Source organism: Aegilops tauschii, chromosome 2 (genome assembly GCF_002575655.3).
Source record: "Aegilops tauschii subsp. strangulata cultivar AL8/78 chromosome 2, Aet v6.0, whole genome shotgun sequence".
Classification (NCBI taxonomy): Eukaryota; Viridiplantae; Streptophyta; class Magnoliopsida; order Poales; family Poaceae; genus Aegilops; species Aegilops tauschii.
The window spans coordinates 422053724-422065078 of NC_053036.3; the positions used below are offsets into that span (position 1 = coordinate 422053724).

The 11355-nt window shown below is 40.9% G+C and overlaps 1 long non-coding RNA gene across 4 annotated transcripts; it reads left to right on the plus strand.

Moving 5' to 3' along the window:
• The first annotated feature begins 5636 nt into the window (after window positions 1-5636).
• On the plus strand, window positions 5637-10434 carry LOC109767772 (uncharacterized). Of its 4 annotated transcripts, none has more exons than XR_002233901.4 (5): window positions 5640-6049; window positions 7200-7243; window positions 7370-7511; window positions 9192-9359; window positions 10112-10434. It is a non-coding gene; the product is annotated as an uncharacterized lncRNA (long non-coding RNA). The 4 variants fall into 4 exon arrangements; XR_002233902.4 differs by lacking the exon at window positions 10112-10434 and adding an exon at window positions 8943-9043 and having other exon boundaries at window positions 9192-9498; XR_002233900.4 differs by lacking the exon at window positions 9192-9359 and having other exon boundaries at window positions 5637-6049.
• The last annotated feature ends 921 nt before the right edge of the window (window positions 10435-11355 follow it).

Consider the following 11355-nt stretch of genomic DNA (forward strand, 5'->3'; position numbering starts at 1 on the left):
GACCAATTAAGCATTCTCTGTTTTAGTAATATGAGCATCATATCAGATTCGTATTTCAACACCTAAGCTTTGGAATTATGAGTGGCATGTTGTTTCGCTTGATGGGTTGAGGTCTTGAGGAGCAGTGCTAGCACGACACGAAGCACCTACGATGATGGTAGTGAATATAAAGGGGGAAACCATAAGCTTTATGAGCATAGTGACCGTGCCATGGCAGATCTGAAGGTGCAAACCGGACAAAGCTACTTCGCAAGCAATGTTTGCTTTCAACTAGCCACTACGATTTGGTACGGACAAGAAAAGTACAGTAAACAATTTACGATCTATTTTCCGGGTGAGATCAATAACTTAAGCACATATGGAAGAGTACCACCTCTCTTGCGACACCGTGTAGGCCCCTGCTGATACGTTGAGGGTGCTGCGGGTGCGATGGCTGTCGGCGGCGCGGAAGAAGACTTTAGATGGAAGACGACCGGGTCGAGGGATAAGTCCTCTTGCCGTGGACGAAGCGGTCGTAGGAGCGGCAACGGCAAGGTGGACGACGGCGCCGATGAAGCGAGAGGATGCGATGAAAGGATCGTAGTCCGGCGCTGTGGAGACGTCCATCTCTTGCAGTGGACGACGGGGTAGGGGTAGCGGCTCTGGCAAGGTAGAGGATGGGGTGGCGGATGGAGGAGGCTGGCCGCAGTGGGGAGGTTGTTGTGGCGCCGATGGTGTATGAATGGGGAAATGGAGGGGGAGGGGGATCTCAAACTTTGGGACGCGCTTGTCTGAAATGTGGGAAAGTTACGAACTTATCCCCCGTTTAAAATTTCAGACATCACGTTGGTTGGGGATAGGACGGTAATCTCGCATCTCCCAAATATTTGCCGGTAGCGATTTCGGGCGAGGAGAGGGTGTTTTGCCGCCCACGGTTGGCGCCCACGGTGTATGAACGGGGCTGACTAGTAGGGCGGTTGTGTCACGTCTGAGGGAAGTTACACATCTGCCCCTATTTAAAATATTTGCCTACATCGATTTCGGACAATGAGAGTTTGTTTTGCCGCCCACCGTGTATGAATGGGGAAATGGAGGGAGAGACACATGTCTTTCGGACGAGCTTGAATCAAATGTGTTTTGCCGCCCACGTTTGGCGCCCACCGTGTCTAAATGGGCTCAGAGGCGGTCGTGTCACGTTTGATTGAAGTTACTAGTCTACCCCTATCGACAGCAGTGTAAATCCGGTCGATTAGGATCTCAAATGTTAGGGGTAGACAGTAATTTCCATCTCGCAAACACTTGCTTCGGGCAGCCCACAAATGATAGTGGGTGTTTAGCCGCTTCGTTCAAAACTTGGGAGAATTAGCATTCACGTTTACCCTGGGCCCTGGCAACTAAATTCTAATCCAATTTGTATTCGATTACGAATATCCATAGATAATTCTACATTTTTTTATTTATTTCTTCAAAACCAGGACAAAGATTTATTCCACCTTTATATATGATTATGATTTAGAAATGCCGTGATCTTCGAATTCAGTAGGTTGAATACACTTTGAGTCAAACAATTATTTCATCCAATACAATATGCTCACACGAAAAACAGTTCACCTTATGTCAATCATACAAGTACTGAGGATTACCTCGCCTAAAAAATTCGGATCATTACAACACATGGACAACATAGGGGGTCTTACAACATAATCCATTCAGAGACATGACACAACATGCAAGTATAATAATCTAATGACAATTTCAACTGGTATCTAAAGAAGAACTGGGATTACCCTGGGCTTCAGATAGCAGAAACAGCAGGACCTCCTCCGTCTTCAAATGCAACATTCTTACTTCCTCCAATTCTTGGGTTGCTTGCATAATGTGTGCAGCTAATTGCATAATTTCCAGTCTCAAGATCAAGAGTACCTCATTCATGGCAGCTGTCGGGGATATACCCCGCGGTGTAACCCGCCGGATGTATGACCCGACTAGAGCATGGCGACTCACTGGTGACCTGCCCGGAGCTTGGCGATTCACAGATAACCTGCCCAATCTTGGCGACTCATTAGTAACCCGGCGGGCAGATCAGATGGACAACAAGGCCCAATGCCCAGAAGGCCGGCTCACATTATGATGGGCCGGCTTAAGAGGAAAGGGATGACGAATATTTCCTTTACGAGGAAGCAAGACCCGGACTTGTATTCAGCTTGTAAGAGAAGATAGACTAATCCTAATCCTACTAGGACTCCACATGTAACCCGCCCCTCTAACTTATATAAGGAGGGGCAGGGCACCCCAAGACGGGGAACAAAAAAAAAATCTCTAGGGCTAGACACAACTAAGAGGAGAGCCGGTTTATGCGGCGACTCCCTCATGAGCATAATGAGACCTAGCTACAAACAGCATGTAGGGCTATTCCGGATGATGTTTCCCGGGGCCTAAAGCTGTTTAAAACCTTGTCTTGTGTGATGATCCGCCTCGCGTCTATCGTCCCGATCAACCCCTCTCAAGCTACCACATAGATGCGCTGGGCTCACGACTAAGTCCTCACACTAGGACATCTGCCGTGACAAATCCACGACAGCAGCCACACCATCTCTTTCTGCCTCTAGTAGAGCCTCGAGAACTATAATATCTGTGCTCAGACTGCTCTCCGGCGGTGTTGCCTCTGAACTGCTACCATCTGGTAACATGGATAGCGCACTGCTTCCACAAATAGATTCTGGGGTTGTACATTGTGTCCTAGTGTGAACGGCATCCTGAAAGGTTTCCGCTGGACATAAGTAAGAGATAGTTATCGCATGATCCAGGAAGTAAGCTTACATGATAAACGACATATGAATTATTGCCGAGCATGGCAAGCTATATTTAAATGTTTCGAAGCAGCATCAGCCGAAAAGAAATTAAAATGGTAAGATGAAACTAGGGATGTGAGTGGCAAATAAACGACGTCCGCTAGTCCCATCTAGTTAGTTTTTGCTATCTCCCTAGTTCATTTTCCTCAAAAAACAAAAACTCTTTTGAACTATCATACCATTAGTGGACTTTAATCGGGATTAAATGGGACCCAGTTGGCATCCCTAGTTGAAAGGGAGTGTACCACCGTTATATTTAAGTTGCCAAGGCATCTAAGCAGTTGAAATAATCTGAGAAAGCACTTAACAGTGTGGCCTCATATAAACTACGAAGACAATCTTGTGATGAAGTTCATAGGAAAAGTTAAGAACTCAAATGAACTAGGCATGCGTTTCTTTACAATAGTACATCAGGCACTGCTGACATATTAGCCAACTCAGGTATAGCCTAACAAGTAACAAACAAGCATTCGAATGAAGCAATACAGCAAAACAGACAACTGAACTATTTGTAATTCTGTAGGATTACAGGTTGAGAGCACAAGCCAAGAAAGCAGCCCACACGCATTACATTTCACATGTACTAAAATACACTGGCTTACCATATGTAGCTGTGAAGCCTCGCTGTTGTTGCAATGTTCTTTGAAGATATCGTCAGCATCCCGTGGTTGCAAATCTAGTTGTTGTAGTTTATTCTGCACCCTCTATTTAGGTAACATTAATTTTAATCACATGCACTGGTTCGAATTGATCATCGATGGTTCATCTAAACTAATGAAAGAAAGGTGTGTGCTTACACGACAATATATGTGCTTCACTCTATTTTTATGCTTGTTCGAGGTGCCAGCCTCAAAAGAACAAATATTTTGCTTGATGGGGTTAGCAGCTCCACAATTAACTAGCAGGTCCACCAACGCATTTGCGCAGCTAGATTAATATTTATCTTTTTAGTGTTTATTTATTTAATTCGTTTTTACTTTTTATAATATTTCCATTTTTTTATTTTGTAGTCGGATTTTTTTGTTAGAAGACTACATTTGGTACATGTAAAATCACTATTACCACGCTGAAGAGATAATTTTCTATTATGGCATTCATGGTGCTTCTCTTAGATACCGCATCTACACTTATTAATCGTGTTATTATGAGCTCTATCACGGCACAATAACTAATTTGTTTTGTTGGTCCTTATTGGTGGAAGGCCATATAAGATGGTGATGAGAGGCATAGTGATGGACACCTGCCTTATTTTAGGCATAGATTTGATTTATTTTCTATTTTAATTGACAAAAAGAACAAATAGTTTGTATTTTTGATAAATTATTTTTGTTTTTGTTTTCTTAAACACGCTGACTTTTTCTCGTGACACTGCACATAGAATTTAAATTATTGTTTTTTTGAAAACCTTCTTACGTATTTTCTTTAGCTTCATATATGCGGTTCTTTTTCTTTAAATTAACTTTATGTATTACCTTAGATGTTTCATCAATTTATTTCTTATTATACCTTGTAAAACTACATGGTCCTGATCCTTCCAATTTATAAGAAATTATGTACAAATGGACCCAATTATGTAGGAAATGAATTATAAAGTCATATCTTATTTTTTACCCCTTTCAATTCAGGCAACCCAATGTACGAATTGCTTCAAAAAAGAAAATACCTGTTTTAGAGGAGGAAATGTGTACGCCTCTCCTTTTTTTAAGGGATGTCGTACTTTTTTGTTTAGAAGAATAAATGTGTATGCCTCTTTTTTTTCTGAATGGATGCACGCCTCTCCTTAGTTTCTAGTATAGCGGAAAAACACAGTCCCCTTCTTTCCTTCATCATTAAGGGAAAAAGAAACAGAGTTCGATGCACCAAATGTGAGTGCCCTGCCTGTCCATGGGGAGATGATGTACCAAATCGCAAGTGAAGATGGTGTATCAGATTGATTTGATTGCCCGTCCATGGCCATAGCATGTAGGAGATCATGTTGCTGGCCATTTTTTGCCGAGGCCGATACATGCGCCGCGGATCAGGCGTCTCCCAGTGAGGTTTCATTGTCGCTTATATTCAAGTCTATTGCCGCTGGGATATATAGCTTTGTCTTTGGGTTCGGGTCATCTTCTGTGTGTCGCTCTTGTTGTCTTAGGCTGCGGATGTGCTGATAGCTATGATCCCTTTGTACTCTTCCATTCGCCTCTTGCTGTACATAATTTGCTTCATAATTTCATTTAGATTTATTTTGTGTTAAAAGTTAATTCAGGTATTTTTTTTGTTTGCGGGGAGTTAATTCAGGTATTTGGCTATACTTTTTTTGAAAATTGTGTTTACATTTGTACCACTGATAGTATTTTGAGAAATACTAAAAGTTGTTTACTTTGCAGTATGAATTTTGGCATGTAATTTTTATAGATTTTCGTATTGATTCAAAAATGTTTGTCGATTCTTACTAACCTTGCTGATTATCTAGAGGTGAAAATTCTGAAGGTTTAGATCATATGATCCTTTGACGAATGATGTATAACTTTCATCTATTTTTAATTTTTTAGGGAAGTATAAGTTCCATCTTTTTAAGAGTTTTTTTTCACCGGCCAAAAAAGACCATTTTTTAATAGTTTTTGATGTTTGCTAGGATCTTTGTATTTGATACGGAGAAGTAAAAAAAAAAATCATACCCAATCTTGCACAGCCGATGTATCATGTATGATGCCCAACGACTTTGGGCACTCACGTACTTTTGTGCAAGCCCATTAGAGTGAAGATGATTACCACTACGTACTATAAAAAAATGTAAGTAAAACAGCCCGTAGTCCCCAGTCCCAGTCATCTACATAGACCTCTCTCTCGATTCTCAAAAAAAAAAAAAAAACATAGAACTCTCTCTCCTTCCCCCCGTACGATCCCCACCAGGCTCCTCCTGCACATCCGCCATTTCTTCCGATTTGCCGCCGGCGAAGGACGACGTCGCCGTGCCTCATCAGGAAACTAATCCTCATGCTATCCCAGATCCACATGTCGCTTCCTTTCTCCTGATTTTTCTTCCTTGGTGGTGGCACATGTGGCAGGGTGAGTGCGTGGATCTCGGCGACCTCGTCGAGTCTGGCAACGCGGTCACGGAGATGTCCAGGGAGAACGTGGGCTACGCTGCTCAAACTTATCGTAGCCGGAGGCTCTGGATGTTGGGGCTGCGGAGGCATTGAGGGAGCTCGCGGAGGAAAAAATATCAGCAAGATGTGAGTATTTTCTGCGAGTGGATTTTAGTTATTGCCCTCCTGCTGTCCGGACTTCTACAAAATGTCAGTGTTATTGCAACCATATTAGTTTTTGTGAAGTTGAATGATCTAGAAATCAGAATAAGATTTTATCTTTCCATTGCTAAACAACTTTTTGTGTGAAATCAGAATTCATACCACAACTTTCTGTGTCTAGAAGTGGAGCTATACTTGTTCCCTGAATTCTGCAGTAAAGCAAACATGTGGATCTGCTTGAATTAAGTCTAACTGAACCTAGCAATAGACCCTTGCATCTAATTATTAATTGTCAGTAAAAGAAGGTGGTTTACCTGCACTTTTACTGAGCTATGTAGCAAAAGCATCAGCTTAATGTGAGACATGCATGCGGTTAGCTGCAGTTTAAGTTTTGTAGTTCAGTTATTTAGGTGCGGCTAGTTTTCTTGTCAGCTTCTTGCGTCTTAATTACCACATAGAGGCAGTGCTACATGGTGAACATACACAATGTTATATGGTGCACACACAAATGCAAGGTGTGTGAATTAGTTACAGATATGGTTTCTTATCTTGCTTATGGGATCTTGTCGTCTAATAAGATTTCTGATAATCATGTTTGTCAGAGTGGTTATTATTCCAAATTTGTAATAAGATTTTTAAACTTTTCCTCATGTAGAAAGTAAGCTACATGTACACACTTGTTAACATCTCTAAGCATGAAAGCAGTGTATGGCAATAATAATATGCATTTTCATGTTCTTATTTCCTTCTTACGAAATAATAAGAAATCCAATCTATAACATACTTTTTATACAGTATTTCGGGCCATATATGTAAGACATGGACGTCATGCTTTTGAACCATACATTGTATTTTTTTAATCATGGTGATTTGGCCCTCGTATGCATTTGTTTGAATAACAAAAAATTAGAAGATCTCTTTGTATACTATATTCTTTGCGCTATCTTCGCTTGGGCGCTCTGTGTCGTCGATCAACACCTTTAATCCTTCTCTGTTTGTGACTCTTGATAATGCCACATATAGTTGCCCATGGCAGAAGACTTGCTTAGGCAAATATAGGCCCACCTTGTTTAGGGATTGACCTATTTATTGTCATTGCAAAACAAACTGATAGAGGATATTGCCTTCTTTTCAGCACGAAGGGCCATTTTGAGTCGCTTGGTGATATAATGATTTTAGGTAGTATACCTTGTCACTGACGTGTGTTCCTGTGATTATTTGTGCCTCAATGTACCCGTTTCCCAGCTGTGTGATAGTCATTCTTGTGCCATTGCATAAACCTGCCGCTTGATTGATGTTTCGTAGGAGCATCACCGGCTAACCTACCTTCAGTTTTAGCTGATGGTTTGGAATTCCTTGGAAGGTCATGTTGTTAAGGAACTCCGTTGGACACATATTCTCCATTGTGTTGTACTTCATTGTTGCCTTGCATAGTGTCCAAGCTTAGGTATGTCACCTTTTCACCTTGTATTTGGCTCATTATGTAGTCATTTATCTTCTCAACTGTTTCATTCCTTGGGCACATTATTGCTCTTTCTTCAAGAAATTCACGATCACGATAGTTTTGTTGCAAGTTTGGGTACGAGCTTTTGACTATCTCTTCTTTGGGGTCTTCTCCTTTATGTAGAATTATGTCTTTAGGTATTCTTACCCAATCATCTCCTTCATCATTTGTTTTTTTTTTCCATCGCCAATTTGTAATATCCATACTGCAAATTCAGCCACATTTTGCCTTTGTATTGGATCTTCTGACAGGCACTTCAGCCGCATGTTTTGAGTTATTCTAAATATTTCGAAGTGCTTCCATAGGTATGACCTTTTGATTGAGGCATTTACTATGTGCTCTCTCTTTCCCTTTGTTATCACTGGAAGTATTTGTATGAAGTCGCCTCCTAGCACAACTGTCATGCCACCAAATGGCCTTTCGTCACTATTTTGGTTTGTGAACCTTAGAATATCCTTAAGGCTTTTGTCTAGTGCCTCGAAGCAGTGTTTGTTTGCCATAGGAGCCTCGTCCCACAGTATAAGTGAGGTCTTCTTTACCAGTTCAGCCAAATATGAGCCTTGTTTTATTTCACATGTTGATTCTTCTGTGATATTTATTGGAATGTGGAATCTTGAGTGCGCTGTTCTTCCACCTTGGAGCAGCAAAGCTGCAATGCCAGATGATGCTACCGCAAGCACTATCTTTCCCTCTGATCGTAGCTTTGTTGTAATTGCCTTCCATAGGTAGGTTTTTCCTGTGCCACCGTAGCCTTCTACAAATATCTGTTTTCCAAGTCCTCTCTCAGCTGATTCTATTATTGCATCAAAAGCCATTTTCTGGCCATGGTTAAGATTGCGTATTATTGTTTGGTGCTCACTCTTTAGTGCCTCCATGTCATAGCTAAGTTCTTCGTCTATCATTCTGTTCCCAAGTTGTTCAAGTTCTATAGCATTTGATAGTTCTATGTCTGGATAGTCCTTTAGTGTCTTTCCTGCTTGCCTCATTAGTTTCTCTATCTCGATCAGAGCATATGTTTTTTCTGTGAATCAGTGAGCTTTAGCGTAGGAAAGTTTAGGATGGTTCTTCTTTTGTACTGGATATCTTCAGACAGTGCCTCCCATCTTGAATCCCACAACATCTTTGGGCTGGTCACCTCACAATGGCATAAAATTGTGGTAAATAGTTGTCGTAATTGTGTCCCTGATCCCCAGCTTGATGCTTCATTGATGCATTCAACCCATTCACTGTCGTCATCAAGAAATCCAAGCGCTTGGCATGCTGATTTGTATGTTGGGTGAACAACTCCATTAACTGTTCTAATATCCTCAAATGATGTGCATCCTTTCTTGGTGTTTAGAAGCATTCTCATATAATACCGGTCGCCACTTGCAGGGTGTGCATAGTAGATTCTTCCAATTGCAAAGCCCCTTTTCCGCTCCTCCCAAGTTTTGCTTTCGCTTTTCCATACAAATTTTGATGGGAATTCTGCATAGGTTAATTCTTTTCCCACCTCATATATTTTGTTTGCCTCCATCCACTCTGTGAACTTAGTATTGTGGATCCTAGTCTTCTTACTATCTTCTCAATGTCGGTCGAGTCCGGAAAAATAATTTGTTGCTCATTTTCAATGTGGAATGGCAGTCTCTCGACTGGTGGATCACGATGGTGTAGATCAAACTGGAATATCCGCCAGCATGCTTCGGTTGTTATGATGCTGACCACATGGGGGAGGTTTAGTTTAATTTCAGACATGCATATGCATATGCACTTGCTCTGGCATTAGGATTTCAATCTCGCGGATATATGAAGGTTGTGGGTTCTTTTTTGTTATTCTTGTCTCCACTGGCTTCATTTGAGTTAGTAGTCCAATAACATCTGTATATTTGGAGATTAGTGATATAACAGTTAGAAATATAAATTATTTGGAGGTTGTAATTACAACTATAAACATACCTGAGCATTGTGTATCTTTTTCTGCCCTTTCTTCTAGTGTATCCATGGTAGCAAACTCGAAGCAATAGTCTGGGAAAACTTCCGAAGATCCTTTTATCTCCTTTACCTTTGTATTGTACGCAAAATATATTTTAATTTCATTGCTCACAGGCCTATATTTTGTGGATTCCACAACCTTAAAATTGCTGAATGCATAAATATATTTTTCATTGATCTTTGATCTAAAAGTGTCGATAAGATTCTTCCAGATAGTAGCATGGATTGTTTCACCCTGTCAAAAAATCAAATATGGTTAGTAACTTGCTTCATCTGACAGAAAAATTCGAAGTTAATATATTAGAAAAGAGGCCTGCTCATCCATCAGTATCATATCTAGGCTAATAAGCTCATCGGTCGTAGGATTCACTGAATCCTACATTCTCATTACTTTCACTTGAATGTTCCAGTTCTGTCCCCTTGTAGTTAAGTTGCTCAACTTCTTGTATGCCATATTCTTATGTCTTCAAAGTTAACAGGGAACAATTTATCAATTGATATAGTATTTATGAAGATTCTATCCAGAAAAAGTAAAGCTTGTGAAATAACAATTACCAAATCTAATGATTCAGGCCAGAAGTGCTTTGGTGTAAATTCTTCTGACGTTGATTGGAGCAGTTGGGCTTCGCTTCGTCGGGCGTTCAGCGTGGTTTGGCGTGGCTTTGTCGGACGTTGAGTGAAGCAGCTGGGGGTGGCTTTTTCGCCTGGACCTCGAGTCGCGTCTGGCGTATTCGAGTCATCGTGGTTGCCGGCTTGTAATTGTTCGGTGTGTACTTGTGCGGCCGTCTGTACTTGTTTACTTGTACATGTATATATATATTCTTACTTGTGCGGCCGTCTGTACTTGTTTACTTGTACATTATATATATTCTTATGTAACGCTTGCATCTTTTAATCTCAGCCGTTAATAGATAAATTTAACGATTAAGATAATTTAATCTATGTGGACGCACGTGATGGCTTGTTTGCCTATTGTTTTAATTAAATAATAATAGATAGACGCATCAAATTAGTCATGCAACTTGGGAAGATCAAGAACGCACAAAAAAAGTAATGAACAGAGGCTCGGAGCAGTGATGTAATAGTTAGCATCAGAAAATGTAGGGTAAAACAAACTTAGCATCAGAAAATGTAGGGTAAAACAAACAAAAAGCAATAAAATCACATGCTAGTTTGCTGATGTGTAATTAAGCATAGAGAACATGAAGCAGTCTGATGGAACCAATAGGTGGCATCACGCTGATGTGTAATTAAGCATAGAGAACATGAAGCAGTCTGATGGAACCAATAGGTGGCATCAGAACAACACCATTATCATAAATATAGCATGAAAGAAGTAAAATAATAGGCAGTGATATCTAGGAAGTACGGTAATACTTAGGACAAAACTAAAGCATTGTAACTATATGTGCACTGGTTTGTAATTTAGCACATGTAACATGTTCACTGCTAGAAGTATGGCCCTACAGGTGCAAGCAGAATAACGCGTCTCATGACAAATTAAATGATGTCCTGAAGAAATTCAAAGATGCAGTGCTTATGCTAAGAAAGTGAATGTAGGCGCCGGCCGTTGGATAATAGTACCTGATTCTCGGCGGCGTATGGGTGTCGTTGTCATACTTGATAGCTAAGGATCGTCGATGGTGCTCGTGTTGCGGTTGAGTTTGGGCCGGATGTCGCCGTTGTTGAAGCTGCTCCGGTGCTTTGGTTGCGGCGCCTGTCGACATACAAGAAAGCTCATCTGTGGTAAGTGAACAATTCCATGATAAAGAAGAGAAAAACCGAAGGAGCACAAATCGAAATAACCTGATGAGGC